Source organism: Eublepharis macularius, chromosome 13 (assembly GCF_028583425.1).
Source record: "Eublepharis macularius isolate TG4126 chromosome 13, MPM_Emac_v1.0, whole genome shotgun sequence".
Classification (NCBI taxonomy): domain Eukaryota; kingdom Metazoa; phylum Chordata; class Lepidosauria; order Squamata; family Eublepharidae; genus Eublepharis; species Eublepharis macularius.
Window position 1 is genome coordinate 41,869,157 of NC_072802.1, and position 15,349 is coordinate 41,884,505.

Here is a 15,349-nt window from a genome sequence, read left to right on the forward strand (position 1 = left end):
GGGGGGAAAGGATAGCTAATGAGGAACATGACGGAGTCCTTGCCAAGAGTGAAGGCATTTTATTCTCCATTCTCCACTTCAGTTTGGTCATCCAATGGAACTTATCAGCAGTAGGTTCAAGAAAGACAAAAGATGTTCCAGACAATGCGTAAAACTCTCTGCTACATGATGGGGCCATGAACTGGTTCAGGATGCTTTAAAAAGAGGTAAGTAAATTCATGGGGTTAGATCTGGAGAAGGGTAGGATTTTTGCCAGTTCCCCGTCACACTGCACCTGAGAGTCCCCCATCCTGCAGGAGCAGCATTTCAGGAGACATTTGGGGCTGCAGTGAGAAGGGGAGGGGAGAACGTTGTTTTGTTAATAGAAATGCCTTCTGTTTGCAGAAGTTTCTGGTAGATCCAAGCCGTGGATGTGATTTAACAGTCATGATAGCAAAAGGAGCCTTCATATTTTTAAGCAGCATACCCCTGAATGCCAGCAGTCGGAGAGGGCCATTGTTACTTATGTGCCCTGCTGACAGTGATAGGGGTCCTTGGAAGCATTGGCTGACCATTTTGGGAGACAAAACACTGGGCTAGGTAGAGTCCAAACCTTGATCCAGCAGAGTTCTTAGATGCCTTTTGAAACATTTGAGGAAGCACAAAGAGAGTGCATCATTTAAGTAAATAAAACTTATGAACAGTAAGACATTGCCCTAGTTCCTTCTCACTGTAATATCAGAACCAAAAGTGCCTTAAAAATTAAGTCCAGCAGCACCTTAAAGACTCACATTTATTTCAGTATGAGCTTTCCTGAGTCACAGCATACTTATTCAGATATGTGAAGTGGAGATCATACTGGGAATTCTTGTAATCTCCCCGATTCAGACGGTTTTCCTAATGCAGTATTTGGCAATTAGCTATTGTACCTGGCTTATGATAGTCTGTCATCTATGGAGAAGACAGCTACACTCTACTAAACGGAGCATTAACTTGTTCACCAACAACTTTAATAAGACACTTTTCAAATTGCTGCTCATAAAGTTCAGAGTGGGAGAAAGCAAGCTACTAATACCCTAGCTTCTTAATTGGACCGCTCTCCTTCCTTGCCTCTCTATTAGCAACTTAATAGCAAGTGTACATATTTATATAACAACTTGAGTGCAGCATACCAACGAAAGCCGGCCGTTTAATTACTGGACAGTAGAAGGTAATCACAATTTCAGAAGGAGTGAACTGAAACAACCTTGCCAGCTTCACAGCTTGTTTGGATTTACAGCTCAATAAAAATCTAATTCAGAAGTTGTTCCAATACCTTTCATGGTGCCAAAAAGATATTGGCATGACCTGCACTCATCTTCAAATGATGCACCTTCAACAATGAAGTTTCTCCTCCAACTTTGATCTCTTCAGGGGCCATTTAAAAAGTGAACGAAGGATAAAATTCCTGGGACATGGAGGGGCTCTGGCTCAGTGGGAAAGCTCTTGCTTTACACGCAAAGTTCCATGTCCAATCCTCAGCATCTCCAGTGAAAAGGACCAGTTAGTAGGTGATATCAAAGACCTCTACCTGAGACCCTGGAGAGATGCTGCCAGTCATACCATTGGTTTATCAAGCGCAGTATTGTCTACTATGACTCAGTAGAAGGTAGTTTCACATGATGTTTCACAAAGCTGGAACCAAAAGCCACAGTCCACTCTTTCCTTCCGATGCTGAGGAATTAAAATAGGCAAAAGGTTTTCAAGTCCCCTTATAAGACAAGAATTGCCATAAAGCAAAAAAGAAATGCCATAAAGCAGACTGTGGATAGAAAGCACCAAATATATATATATTTCTGTATGCAAAGTATATATATATAAAAAGGAATGAAGCACAAATGGCATCTCAGGTCACTTTTGCAGGAATCAAACCTCAGTTTGAGTTGATGTCCTCGTCCATGTATATGTAACCATACAGACTTGATCCTCTGCTCATGTTTTGTGGGGAAAGGTATTTTATCCCTATGAGAGAGTTATAGGAGGGGTCTGAGAGTCCTGAGGGAGAAGAGGAGAAAGGAAGATGGAAGCCGTCTGAGGGTAAGCAGTGTCCTGTGCAAATAGGTGAGGAGCCAAAAGCAGAGCTATGGCATCTAAAGATCTACAGCAGCACCAAGAACAGCACCACTACCTCACTGTATCCTTCAAATATTACTGGGGTGGCATGGGAGCATGCATCCTGTGCAGGCTTGTGCACTGCTGCTGGTAAACTACAAGTCAACAAATAGGATTTGGGAGCAGACAAAGTTGCTTTGACCATCCCAAGAAGGGGATGGAAGAACCATGATTAGTATTAGCCAACATATTCAGTAGTGCCTCCTCCTCCTCCTGATTGGTATGTGTGCATAAGTAAGTGTTAGGATGCTTGACTGGTATGCAGAAGGGCCACGGTTCAACCTTTAGCATCTCATTTAAAAAGAATCCTGGATAGCAGGTATAGGGGGAAAACTTGGAGAACCCTTGTGAGTTTCAGCAGAAGAGAATGGTTTACCTTGTTGAAAGGCTGCATCAAAGTATATTAAGCTACCTTCTTGAGTTGTTAGAAAGCTTTTAAGCCTTCCTCAGACTTCTGCCACACTCCCAGACTGGTTCATCTGCCACAATAAGGTGGGCTGAGGGAGTGAAATGCCTGAAGGAACAGTGTCGGGAGGCTTCATTCTCAGTGCCTCCTACAATGCATCTCCATGCTGTAAAAATTAGGTTTCATTTGGCATGGTACTGATGGGGTCAAAGCCAGTTTCCTCTAACTTTGCCTTTACCAAGAGTCTTTTTGTTAACAAATAGCTGTTTTGCACATATACCAGTCCAGTGAAAGAAAGTCGCAAAGAGGCTGAAGTCCCATGTTCTTTTGCACTGGCCAGTGTTGTGTTTTAAGTAAAACTTTAGACCCTCCCTTTCTATGTTGATGAAAAACATGCATGTATCATTCGCTGGTCGCCATTGCATCATCAGGTGCCTGCTGGAACATCCCACTAACTGACTTCTGACTTAGAGATCACAGTCCCACTCTAGAACCTGTTGAAGTAGGAAACTGCCTGTGAAACCTTTTGTTCTTTTGACAGCATTAAGTGAAATTATTTTAAAGATGCATCTACCTCAGGTGTGTTTTTTCCCCTCTGTAAAGGGTGTTATCCTTGTGTTGCTGTGAACCTTGTGGGGCTTTAAAATGGAGAGGTTTTTCAAAAGACTGGGATTTACTTGAAGATACATTTTTCACCATGTCTTGTTCTGAATTACCCATGGTCTGCTTAACTTACCTTGACATCTGTAACAGGCATGGCCTTGCTGGCTTGTATATGTTAGTAGCATGTTTCTGAAGGCAGAGTGAGAATCGATGTGACAAACTGTTGTTCTAAGCATTTGCGCTTTGGTGCACTTTACACATCTGGGCAATGAATTATTACAGCTGTTACATTATTGATTGTACTCCCAGGCATGAAGTGTAGCTCCCCTTCCTGTGGCTCTTGAGGCCATGTCAGAAGAACTTAAATTTAAAATACTGCTTTTCATAATACTGTCTGATTTGCTACCTGGAAAAAGGAAGGCACTATATCAGGGGCATTTCTTGCAGAACTGTTTATTGTAACTGATGCAATCCAGTCAATTTTTTTAAAGAAGAGTGATATTAGTTAACTCCAGCTTGCGAATGTCTCATGCTACAGTACGCTGCCTTCTTTTCAAAGGGATGCATTTAAGAAACGTGTAGCATGGTAACACAGACCCACTCATTTAGAAAATGTAAACCACACTTTCAAAAAGCCCTCAAGGGCAGCTTACAGCAAGGTTTTTAGCTGAAGCTGCTCCAGGCATAGGGACATCGCTTGCTCTTTTCTCTGTGGTCTCATTGGTAATCATTCCTTCTGCATCATTCTCCTTTTTCTGGACTACTTTTTGTGCCTAAGATGTCAGTCCTTCCAATTTAATTTATGGGATGATGGTGGAGAGATTATTCTAAAGGATGAAAGTGCTCTGTCCTGATTTTGACCCCATCGTGATTGGGTTGTAGTTGGAGGCAAACATCTGGATCCTTCATTCTTTGGAGAAGGTGCTTCACCTTGGGAATATTTGCCCCCACTTCAGACCACCGGAGAAGGGACTTTCCTAAAGCTCAATACTGCTGTGTCTTGAACAGTTTTTGTGAGGAGGGCTTTCCCCACTTACAGTGCCACCGCATAAATAATAACATTTGATTTATATACCGCCCTTCAGGACAACTTAATGCCCATTCAGAGCAGTTTACAAAGTATGCCATTATTATCCCCACAACAAAACACCCTGTGAGGTGGGTGGGGCTGAGAGAGCTCTGAGAGAGCTGTGACTGACCCAAGGTCACCCAGCTGGCTTCAAGTGGAGGAGTGGGGGATCAAACCCGGCTCTCCAGATTAGAGTTCCGCGCTCTTAACCACTACACCAAATGGCCATATTCCTAAACAATGAGCTTCTCAAGTAGGGAGAGCAGATACAACAATACAGCCCCTTGTCCTTCTCTGAGAGGTATAGAAGCAAAATGATAATCCATGCAGATTTTGAAAGATGTAAACAGGTTGCATAATGGAACTGCTCTCAAATCAGTATTGGGATGATACAGAAAACTTTGACACGGAGTGCACATAACTCTAACATGTTGGCACATTTATAACCAGAATCCAGCAAGATCTAGAAAATAATTTTTAAAAGACCGGGTTTACTTTGGTCTAAACATTGCATAACTTAAATAAATCTTACATGGACAGTGGCTGACCAGCCTGCAGTAGAGTGAACAGGAAAGGCACATTGGGAGGAACTCCAATGCCAAATCCACACCTTAGCTATGCTTTTTTTGTTGTTGCTCTTCTTGTCTCAGATATATGTCTTGCGTGTAGCTGGGAGACATGAGCACTTGGCTCTTAACTTGTGGCCTTGGTCAGCTGGCCCTGTTGGCTTCTGGACCAGTCTCAAGATACAGTTCGTTCTTGTTGTGTTTCTAGATCAGTGGGTTTAAATTTTTTTTTACTGTATTTGTGTTTGTCGTAAGCTGATTTGTGTCTTATTGGGGAAGCAGTGACCAATAAATATACTGACTGACTATAGCTGTGCTGAGTTGTATGATCAGCAGGAGTCTGGGATATGTAGCAATGAGACTGATTCTGCTGCCCGCAGAGGCCTAATACTCTCGCCTAGCTCAATCAATAAACTAGAGACCTGTAAGTGTACTACAGTGCACACTAACTAAAAGGGCACCCCTTCACCCCTTGGGTTTGATTTTTAGGGCACATCTGCCGAAATGGTTGGCCAGCCCTAACTTGGGGTGGTGGTGGTGTTTGCATTTGCACCTAGATCCCAATATGGGGTGTGGGGTGGGGCTCAAGCTTACAAGGCGAGGCATGTTTTCGGTGCTGCTTTGGCAGCTTGCCATAAGAAGCTGCTCTTCTATTTGCACTGCATTGCCTCTGCTGCCTGTGGCCAGATAGTGGTATTGCCTCACCAAGCCAGCAACAGCCAGGTGACGTAAGGGGACAGTAAGATTTTGCTTGACCTTAAAGTTACTGCTTTATGCTTGGCTTCTCGGTATGAACTGATTCTTTTTCCTTGGAGGACTGTTTGACTACGTTGCCTGCAGGCTGCCATCTCTCGTGCACATTTGCCTTTTACAAGCTTCCTAAAATAATGGATTGGAATTAATACATTCATTTGTTAACTCTTTTTCTTTCAAGCCAGAGGATGTTCTGCCTTTTTCCCCTTCCACCTTTATGACAAAACATATATAATTACAAGGGTGCTGCAATAAGAATGCATGGGGTGGGGGGGGCAGTGTTGGCCAGAAAAGATATTTGTTCACTTTTCTTAATCAGTATTCGCTCCAGAGCTGTGCCTTTGCAGTTAGCAGAAAGCAGTGCAATCCTTTGAGAAGCATGGCAGATTTAAATCCGCAATAAAAGCCCTGGGGAAATTAACAAGACAAAACATTAACCACAGACTAAACATTAACATATATTAGCATTTTTATGGCACCTGTAGAAATGTTAAATGGGCCTGGCTACTACTATTTAAAAAGTTTATGTTCTATACTCCCGTCATTTCAATGTATGTTTTAAACATTTCCTTTAAAGGGGGAGGGGTTAATTAAACTGACTGGTGTGGTGGCATGCCTGTAAGGGGCTGGTGGAGGTCCGCTTTTATGGTAACTTTAAATGTGAGAGGCATTTTTTATGAGTATGGATAAGGGTCAGCTATCAGGTAGCTGGGAAAACTGCGAAAAGGCTAAATTTAATGGTGCAGGTAAAGGTATGAAAAGGGCAAACCAAATCAGTAAATGTGACTTTGTATAGGGACTGCTTGCCTTCCATGCACTTGACATTATTATCCAGTTGGGCTTCAGTGTCTCTTTACCTGGTTCAAAATAATAAAGTGTCCAGGAGCACCTTTAAGATTAACCAACTTTATTGTAGCATAAGCTTTCGAGAGCCACAGCTCTCTTCATCAGAAGAGAGTACAAGATCTTGAGATTACTTATTTTGTTAGTGGGATCCCCAGTATTTTTCTCTTGTGCTCTGACATTACAAGGGACCTGTGTAGCTGGTTTAGTGCTGCTTTCCACTATTCTTGAAAGGAGAATACCCATTTTATTCTCTCCTTTTCCCTACGAACCTGAGACAACTGGGCAACCTGTTCTGTACTCAGTGCCATCCCAACGATTCCATTTTAGGTTGCAGCACATTTTTTTTCTGTTTTAAAACTACAGCTGTAGACTCTGGAAAAGAAGGACATGGACATGGAACATGGCAGTGTCTGCATTCAGGAGACGGTGCCCTTAAAGGAATCCTGCCACAACAGTGTATTGTAGAGGACTGGCTAGTGGACTACCTTTTGTGAACTCTGGGTTCAAATACCCACACTGGCATGAAAGCCAGTATGATGTAGTAGATATAGTGTTGGACTAAGATCTGGGAGACCCAGATCTAACACTATATCCTACTCTGTTATTAAAGTTTTCTGGGTGATGTTAGGCCAGTCACATACACTCAACCTAACCCACCTCACAGGGTTGTTGTTAGGATAAAGTGGAGGACAACAATATAAGCTACTTTGGGTCCCCATTTGTGGTGGTAGGGAGATGGGTATAAACGAAGTATACAAATGTAGCTGTCTGAGAGACCTTGGGCTAGTCACACACACAATTTAACTTGTGTGGTGGATGTGAGAATAAGAAGGGAAGAAAGAATCATGTACATTGTCATGAGCTCCTCGGAGGAAGGATGTGACAAAAACATACTGAATAAGGTTATCCACCATCCCTTGACACAGCCTATTTTCCTTCCATCTCACACCCTTTGTGCTTAGTACAAAAACATCCAGCCTGAAGAATATTTCTAGAGAACTCAAAAGCTTACACACTGCTTTGTGAAGTACATAATATCCTGATGCTGTACTTGGTGCTTGCCAAAACATATTGTGCAATTTCTGTGTGGAGATTTTAGGAGTGCAGCCTGGGGAGGATGAATTTTCGGGGGAAGGGGCAGCTATGAAGTCACTAGCAGGCCTTTTGGTCCATCAGAAAATATCCATTGAAAACGGGTCAAGTGAAATGTCTCCTAAGACCAACCCAATTGTTAAATTAGGTGAGCAAGCTTTTAAGGTGCCCATAGCTCTTAGGCTGTGTGTTGATGAGTAGGGAAAGAGGAAAAGGGAATGGCGGCGGCGGGGTGGAGGGTGGGGGGACAAAATGTTTCAGGGCATGATGAAAAACCTCCATGTCTGCTTGTTTACCTCCAAGACTTAGGGCTTGATTTTTAAATGTGATGCTGGATGAGGTAAAAGTATCCTGTGCATCCTGTGTGAGTGCCAAGGCCTACTGGAATATTTTTGCCTCAGCCAGCAGTTTATGTCAGTTTCTGAAAGAGCGCTGCTAAAAATTTAGCAGGTTATGCTGTGTGTAAAACAGACTTGTAGCACTGAAGCCTAGGGCCAGAGACAGAAAAAAATGCCCTCTTTTGCCATACCATTCCCTATGGCTGAAGGTATTTTATAATACGTAATTAAAACATCAAATGATCATTCATGAAACCTCAAAAGAAAAAAACCCATAACATTTTTTCATCGTTGGGGTTGCCAATCTCCAGATGAAGCCTAGAGATCTCCCAGAATTACAAGTCATCTCTAGACAATAGAGATCAGTTCCCCTGGAGAAAATGGCTGCTTTAAAGGGTGGACTCTATGACATTATACCCCTCTCTTCCCCAAAATCTGCCCTCCCCAGGCTGCACTCCCAAAATCTCCAAGAATTTACTGACCCAGACCTGGGACCTCCTACAGTACTCCATTAAAAGATCTGATAAATAAAGCAGCCTTACCGTACACCACCCCTGCCTCCTCATGGAGCCTCTTCTCTTCTGTGGAAAAAGCACAAGCCCTTGTTGATGAGGGAACAGAACAACCAGAAACACAACTCTCTACCTCACAAAATAGGAAACTCAAGACCAAAAATAACTTGACTTTACTTCATTTATACCTCGCCTTTCACTACAATGAGGACCCAAAGTAACTTAGCTTTGGCTCTCAGAAGCTCACACCCTGGAAATCTAGTTGGTCTTTAAGGTGCTACTGGACCAGAATCTTGCTCTTCTACTACAGACCAACATAGCTACCCACCTGAAACTCAGATCTCTCTTGTGCACTAATTGGAATATGTGAACAATTTTTAAGGCTGAGAACCAAAGCAAAAGAACGTGCTGGAGATGAATTCTGGGTAATTCATGAAATGGGAACTCTGTTCACCAAATGTATGTAACATCCAAAGTGTTGAGAATGTCTTCATTTATAATAATAATAATAATAATAATAATAATAATAATAATAATAATAATAATAGATTTATATTCTGCCCTTCAGGACAACTTTATTCTGCCCTTCAGGACAACTTTATGCCCACTCAGAACGGTTTACAAAGTATGCTAATATTATCGTCAGAACAAAACACCCTGTGAGGTGGGTGGGGCTGAGAGAGCTCCTAGAAGCTGTGACTGACCCAAGGTCACCCAGCTGGCTTCAAGTGGAGGAGTGGGGAATCAAACCCCGTTCTCCAGATTAGAGTTCCATGCTCTTAACCACTATATCAAACTGGTTTAAGGGTAAGCTCACCTTTCTCCCAGTTAAATGAAATCCCAAGTAGGTAACCAAAAAAAGCTCAAAATAACTTAGTTTAGGGGGGAGGGGAAGCTAAAACGAACAGGTTTATAATTATGAGTGGCAGGGAGAGGAGAAAGTATACAATACTAAAACATGGAGTTATTCAATGAAATTCCCAATCTATGCATGACTGCTCCGTTCCACGGTGTACAATCACATTCCCTGATGTTCTTCCTAGCTTTCATGAATCTTGAGCCTGCACTTTGCTGTGCTTTCCCCCCTAACCTCTTATGTGTAGATTTGCTCTGTAGTGACCACTGTGTGCGTCAGAAGTCCACAAAAGCTTATACGAGAAAACCTGTTTGTCTTCAAGGTCCCATAAGAGTCCAGTTTAGTTTTGCTGTTACAGACTGGCATGGCTGCTTCCCTGCAACCTTTTTGCTGTAGGATGTGGTAATGGCTACTGGCTTATATGGTGTTTTTAAAATCTTCCATTAATTGGTTCCGGCTGCCCTTAGCCTTGATTGCCAAATGGAACCTCCATCTACAGATGCTTCCGTGTACCAGGTAGTAAGGAGGAATAGGGGACCTGCTTGCAAGCTTTCTAGCATTCCTTGACTCACTGGTGTAGGAAACAGAAGTAGCTGCACACTTGGTTTGAACCAGTGCTGGCAGTTCTTTTATCTTTCAAACGTTCACAGAAGCATGAACAGTGTGGAATGAGGTGCTTAACTTCTGAATAATAAGTAGCATGCAGCTCTTGTTCACATCTTTTTGCTCCTTGGAGAGACCTGACCTTTTTTGGCCTTTGCAGTGCTTATTTAAACAAATCCCCTGCCTCTGGCTCAGTGAAGGTGCCTGAGAGAGAGAACACCAGCACTTGCAAGGAAAGAAGGGAACAACTTCAAGAGGAGGAGCACCAGAGACGGAAAGCAGCTGCAGAGAGAAGCTGTTCCACAGGGGAGGGTCTCGGATGCCACCATAATGCCAAGAAGATCGTCAGCAAGAGCCTGTGGGGTATAAACCAGTAATTAAGACACAATTCCTGACAAGTCTCTTGTGTCCTTTGTTGGCTGCTGCTACTGATAGCTGTGAAGAAGGCGTTATCCGAAGATGTAATAAGATTCTGATGAGTCTGTGCAAAGCAAAATATCATCTCATTGAGGGGAGGTTGTTGCTAACTTCTCTATTGTGGGCTCAAGATTGTAGGTTTGAGTAGCCCATCAGTAGCCCCTCTCCCCAAATACCATGGGAGGCAACTTCTTACTTGTAGGAGTTCTCAAGGTTGTCCGTTCAAAATGTTGACCCGATTTAAACTAGGAAACTGAAAACACAAATATCCAGTAGTAGTAAGATAGGCTTTGGTTGTTCCCATATTGCAGAGAGGAAGGAGAAGGGGGCTGGGTCTGAGTGGTTAGAGACTTGCCTAATGGCATTTAGTGGCTTCTCTGGTGCTTGTCTCTACCTAAAATTTGAGAGCCGGCTTTGTTCATTGTCAGTGTGTGTCTTCCTAAATGCTCTTTCTGATTTGCTGTCAGAATGCAAGGCTAGAACTCGAGCTTCTGTATTCACAAACCTTGTTTCAGAACATAGTGGTGGTTAATTTGGGCGGGAGGGGCTGCTGTAGTATAGCAGTTAAGTGGTTGGGTTGTGAGTCAGCACTCTGCTTGTTCGAATCCCACTACTGCCTTGAACTCTGCAGGTGGCCTTGGAGAAGCCACTCCTCTCAGCCCCAGCTCTGCAGCTGTATTGTGGGGATAATAATAGCACTGACTTCGTTCACCGCTCTGAGTGGGCATTAATCTGTCCAGAAGGGCAGTATATAAGCACACTATTATTATTATTATTATTATTATTATTATTATTATTTCCCCCCACCAACTGAAATGCTTACTTTTATATGAATTTCGAAACCACATTGATATATACAAACAAAACCAAAATGCATGTCTCACTATTAATAGAATTACAACCAAAATAACCATCAACATTGCATGACATATTCAGCCTAAACAGTTCTTTCCCCATGGGACTGCTTGTTGTTTTTAGAACTGGAACCACCCTCCAGCATCCTTGATAGCCAGTGTAGTGTAGTGGCTGGGGAGTCAGATTAGGGTCTGGAAGACCCAGGTTCGAATATCCACTCTGCCATGGAAGCTTGCTGAGTAATCTTGGGCCAGTCGCACTCAGCCTAACCAAATCTGACAGGATTGCTGTGAGGATAAAATGGAGGAGAGGAGAACAGTGTAAGCCACTTTGCTTACCCATTCTGGAGAAAGACAGGTAATAAATAAAATCATTAAAAAATAAGATTTCCTATTAAGCCACTATGTCTCTCTTTATATCTGTAGTAAGTCCTTCTGTAGATAGGCTATTGCCATTAATTTTTAATAATAAATATTAGCATTGATACCTTTCTTTCCCATGAGTGAGACAGTGTAGTGGTTAGAGTGTCAGATTAGGATCTGGGAGACCCAGGTTCGAATTCCCACTCTGCCGTGGAGGCTTGCTGGGTGACTTTGAGCCAGTCACACACTCTCAGCCTAGCCTACGTCACAGGGTTGTCGTGAGGATAAATAGAGGAGAAGGATGTAAGCTGCTTAGGATCCCCTTTGGGGAGAAACCGAGGGTATAAATGAAGTAAATAAATAGATGCAGTGAATGATGGATACAATTTTAGGAAAGCAGCCAGTTTTTTTAGGATTACTCCGAAATAAGCTGAAGACAGTTATTTCTGTGGATATGGCTGTGGGTGTGGAGTTAGTGACCTAGAAAAAGACAAGAGATTGAGGCTCCTGATGGATAGCAGTGAGTGACGCCCTCTCTATTTAATATTAGTTTGCCGCAATCTTCATTGGGAACATTTGACTCCATCAGCCTGTTCAGCCAAGAACATTTTAAAAAATCCCATAATGTCAGTCAATATCTGCCCAGAAAACCCCTTCTGCGAATGAACGAGCCTTCCGCTTTTGAGCGCAGCAACTGGCACCCTGTGATTTAAACTGCTGGAGACAGACAGGTCAGCACAATGACTGGAACATTAATATGGGAGAGGTTGTGCTCTGGCAACTCTTGCGACAAGCTCTGTCACTTGGGACTGTTTCTGTGGCTAGCTCTGATGGCCTTTCCTGTTGACTGACTCAGGTTGTCAAATGGTAGCATGTGCATGCCTAGAATTGATCATGGGGCTTCGTCCTCTTCCTAACAGCTGCAGCCCACAGACACATTAAATGCATCTTAATCTCACACCTGAGAAACAGGGTTGAGCAGCATTATGGTTCCATGTGTTGAAACGTGTAAAAGAATTTCCTGCGATATGTGATGGAGCCAGCTAAGAGCTAAGGCGTATTGGATCCATTTTAACAAGGCAGTGAGCGGAATAATAGAACTGAATTTAGTTTTTGAACCTTGCAATTTTTGTATGGATGTGTGAAAAATGTAAGTGTTAAATGCTGGGGGTTATTAGCCCACATGGTAATAGTTGCAAGGGCTTTTTTTGCTCAATATTAGAGGATAATAAATATTGGCAATAAAAGAATGAGCAGGGGAAAGCATGATTACGCTATTAAGTTAATGATGTAGGAATCAAAGCAAACAGACCCTGTTGTAATTAGCTGAAAGTTGCCCGTCATTTGGCCAACTATTGGAATAACTCTATTCACGCATCAACAAATAGCTAGGTATTTGTACCCTCCTATATTAAGCAAAGGAAGGCAGCAACTGTGCTTTCTTTTGCACTTTTGTCATGGATAATTCTCCCCCACAACATCATTACTAAGTTTTTTCCAGTTGACTCCGATTATTCATTGGTGAAGATTCTTCTCGCGCTGTTTCTATGCAGTGGTCATTTGCTATAGCTGGTCCTACACTAATTTCTGGAGCTAGGTGTATTGTTTCCTTCAAGAGGGAACCCAATCAGCTTAAATTGTTCACCTCTCCGTTTATCCTCACAAAACCCAGTGAAGTAGGTGAGACTGGGAGTGTAGGATTAGACCAAAGTCACCCAATGAGTTCCATGGCAGAGCAGGGATTCGAATCTGGGTTTTCCAGTTCCTAGTCTGATATTCTAACCACTGCACCACTTTAAAAAAAAACTGTTTTATCCTTGACTAGATCTGCTTCATCTCAAAGTGCATTCACCAGTAGAGGCAGTTGCAGGGGAACAGATGGAAGAGATGTCCTGGTACTAGGGTTGCCAGCCTCCAGGTAGTGGCTGGAGATCTCCCAGAATTACAACTGGTCTCCAGGCCACAGAGATAAGTTCACCTGGAGAAAATGGCTACTTTGGGGGGTGGACTCTATGGAATTATGCCATGCCAAGGTCCTTTTCCTCCACAAACCCCACTTTCTCCAGGTTTCTCCAGGTTTCACCTTCCAGATCTCCAGGAATTTCCCAACTTGGAGCTGGCAACCCTACCTGGTATTTTTACGATTTGTTCTTGGATGGGAGAGAGTTATTGGGGGAGTAGTCCGTAACCCCCTAATGCTTTAGATAGAGGTTGAGGCCACATTGTGCCTCTTCTCTCCATCACCCCAGTATGGTTAAAAAGGTAAAGGTAGTCCCCTGTGCAAGCACAGAGTCATTACTGACCCATGGGGGGACGTCGCATCACGACGTTTTCTTGGCAGACTTTTTGTTATGGGGTGGTTTGCCATTGCTTTCCCCAGTCACCTACACTGTACTCCCAGGAAACTGGATGCTCATTTTACCGACCTCGGAAGGATGGAAGGCTGAATCAACCTTGAGCCGGCTACCTGAACCCAGCTTCCGCCGGGATCGAACTCAGGTCGTGAGCAGAGCTTGGGCTGCAGTACTGCAGCTTACCACTCTGTGCTACGGGGCAATTTGTCCTAGTATGATTACCAACCTTCAGATGGGGCCTGGAGACCCCCCAGAATTACAGCTGATCTTCATGCTACCGAGATCAGTTCCCCTGGAGAAAATGGCTGCTTTGGGCAGTAGACTCTGCGGCATTTTACCCTACTGAGGTTCCTCCCCAAACCCTGCCCTTTTATGGTCTTAGGCTGCAGACAGTTTATCAACAACATTTAAGTGCTTTTATACTTGGGCTTGCTTTTAGTGGCTGTTTTTATTGATAATATTTTTATTGATATTGTCTTTGTTTTTTTTATTTTTCATAGTTTTTATTGTGTTTACTGTTTTAACTGTGAGCCTCCTTGAGCATGTCTGGAGAAGCAAAATCATGTCAATAAATAAATATAGATAAGACAGGACTTAGCAGCATATTTTAATATAGAGCTAAAATAACATCCAAAATATTGAACAGTAGTATATCATACACATTAGAGTATATTAATTGCAGCCAAAAGTGAATTATAAACATTATTGACGATGTTTTATATGGCTACTTTTGCAGAGAGCATTTCACTCATTCTGAAAGTGTTTCATAAGAGCTTTTTTTTTAGAGGTCCACATAATTTCCTGTTCTTTTGGAAAAAATGGGGGAGGGGGGAGAAATCCTGGGGCCAAGTGAGAAGTCTGTTTCTGTCCCCCTTCCGCCGCCTTCCTCATGAGCCTTAACATTCCCAAGGACCTGCTGTAGATTTGGGAGGTCCTGCGCTGCTGTGTACTCTCACTTTCTGAAGCTTGATATGTGGCCACCTTCTCTGTTGTGGCACATACCCTCCCTGCAGCCATTTGGCTTGCACTAAATCTGTTACATCTAAGGCCTTTTTTATCTACCCAGGTATTTGTAATTTTACCAGCTTCATGGTATTTTTTTCTGAGTGCCCTATCACAAATATTTACCTTGCTTTTGCTTTATAGAGATCCCTATACGTGTGTTATTCTTATGTTATTCTCATAATGGGTAATATTATGTTTTTAAATTCTGAGAGCCAGTTTGGTGTAGTGGTTAAGAGTGCGAGACTCTAATCTAGAGAGCCGGGTTTGATTCCCCACTCCTCCACTTGAAGCCAGCTGGGTGACCTTGGGTCAGTCACAGCTTCTAGCTCTCTCAGCCCCACCCACCTCACAGGGTGTTTTGTTGTGGGGATAATAGTAACGTACTTTGTAAACTGGGTGTTAAGTCATCCTGAAGGGCGGTATATAAATAGAATATTATTATTTTATTCAGTTTTGTTAGTTAAATGATCTGCTGTGGCTTGTTTTTATGCTGTTTTATATTGTTTTCTGTTTTAAAATGCTTCAAATGTTTTGGCAGCTGCTTATTTTAATGCTTTGACATTTACTGCCTTCATTCTATCG

The 15,349-nt window shown here is 42.8% G+C and overlaps 1 protein-coding gene across 1 annotated transcript in view; it reads left to right on the forward strand.

Annotated features, from left to right (window-relative positions):
* GPC3 (glypican 3) overlaps positions 1-15,349 on the forward strand; it is a 313,638-nt gene that overhangs the window by 237,731 nt on the left and 60,558 nt on the right. The window lies entirely within an intron of this gene.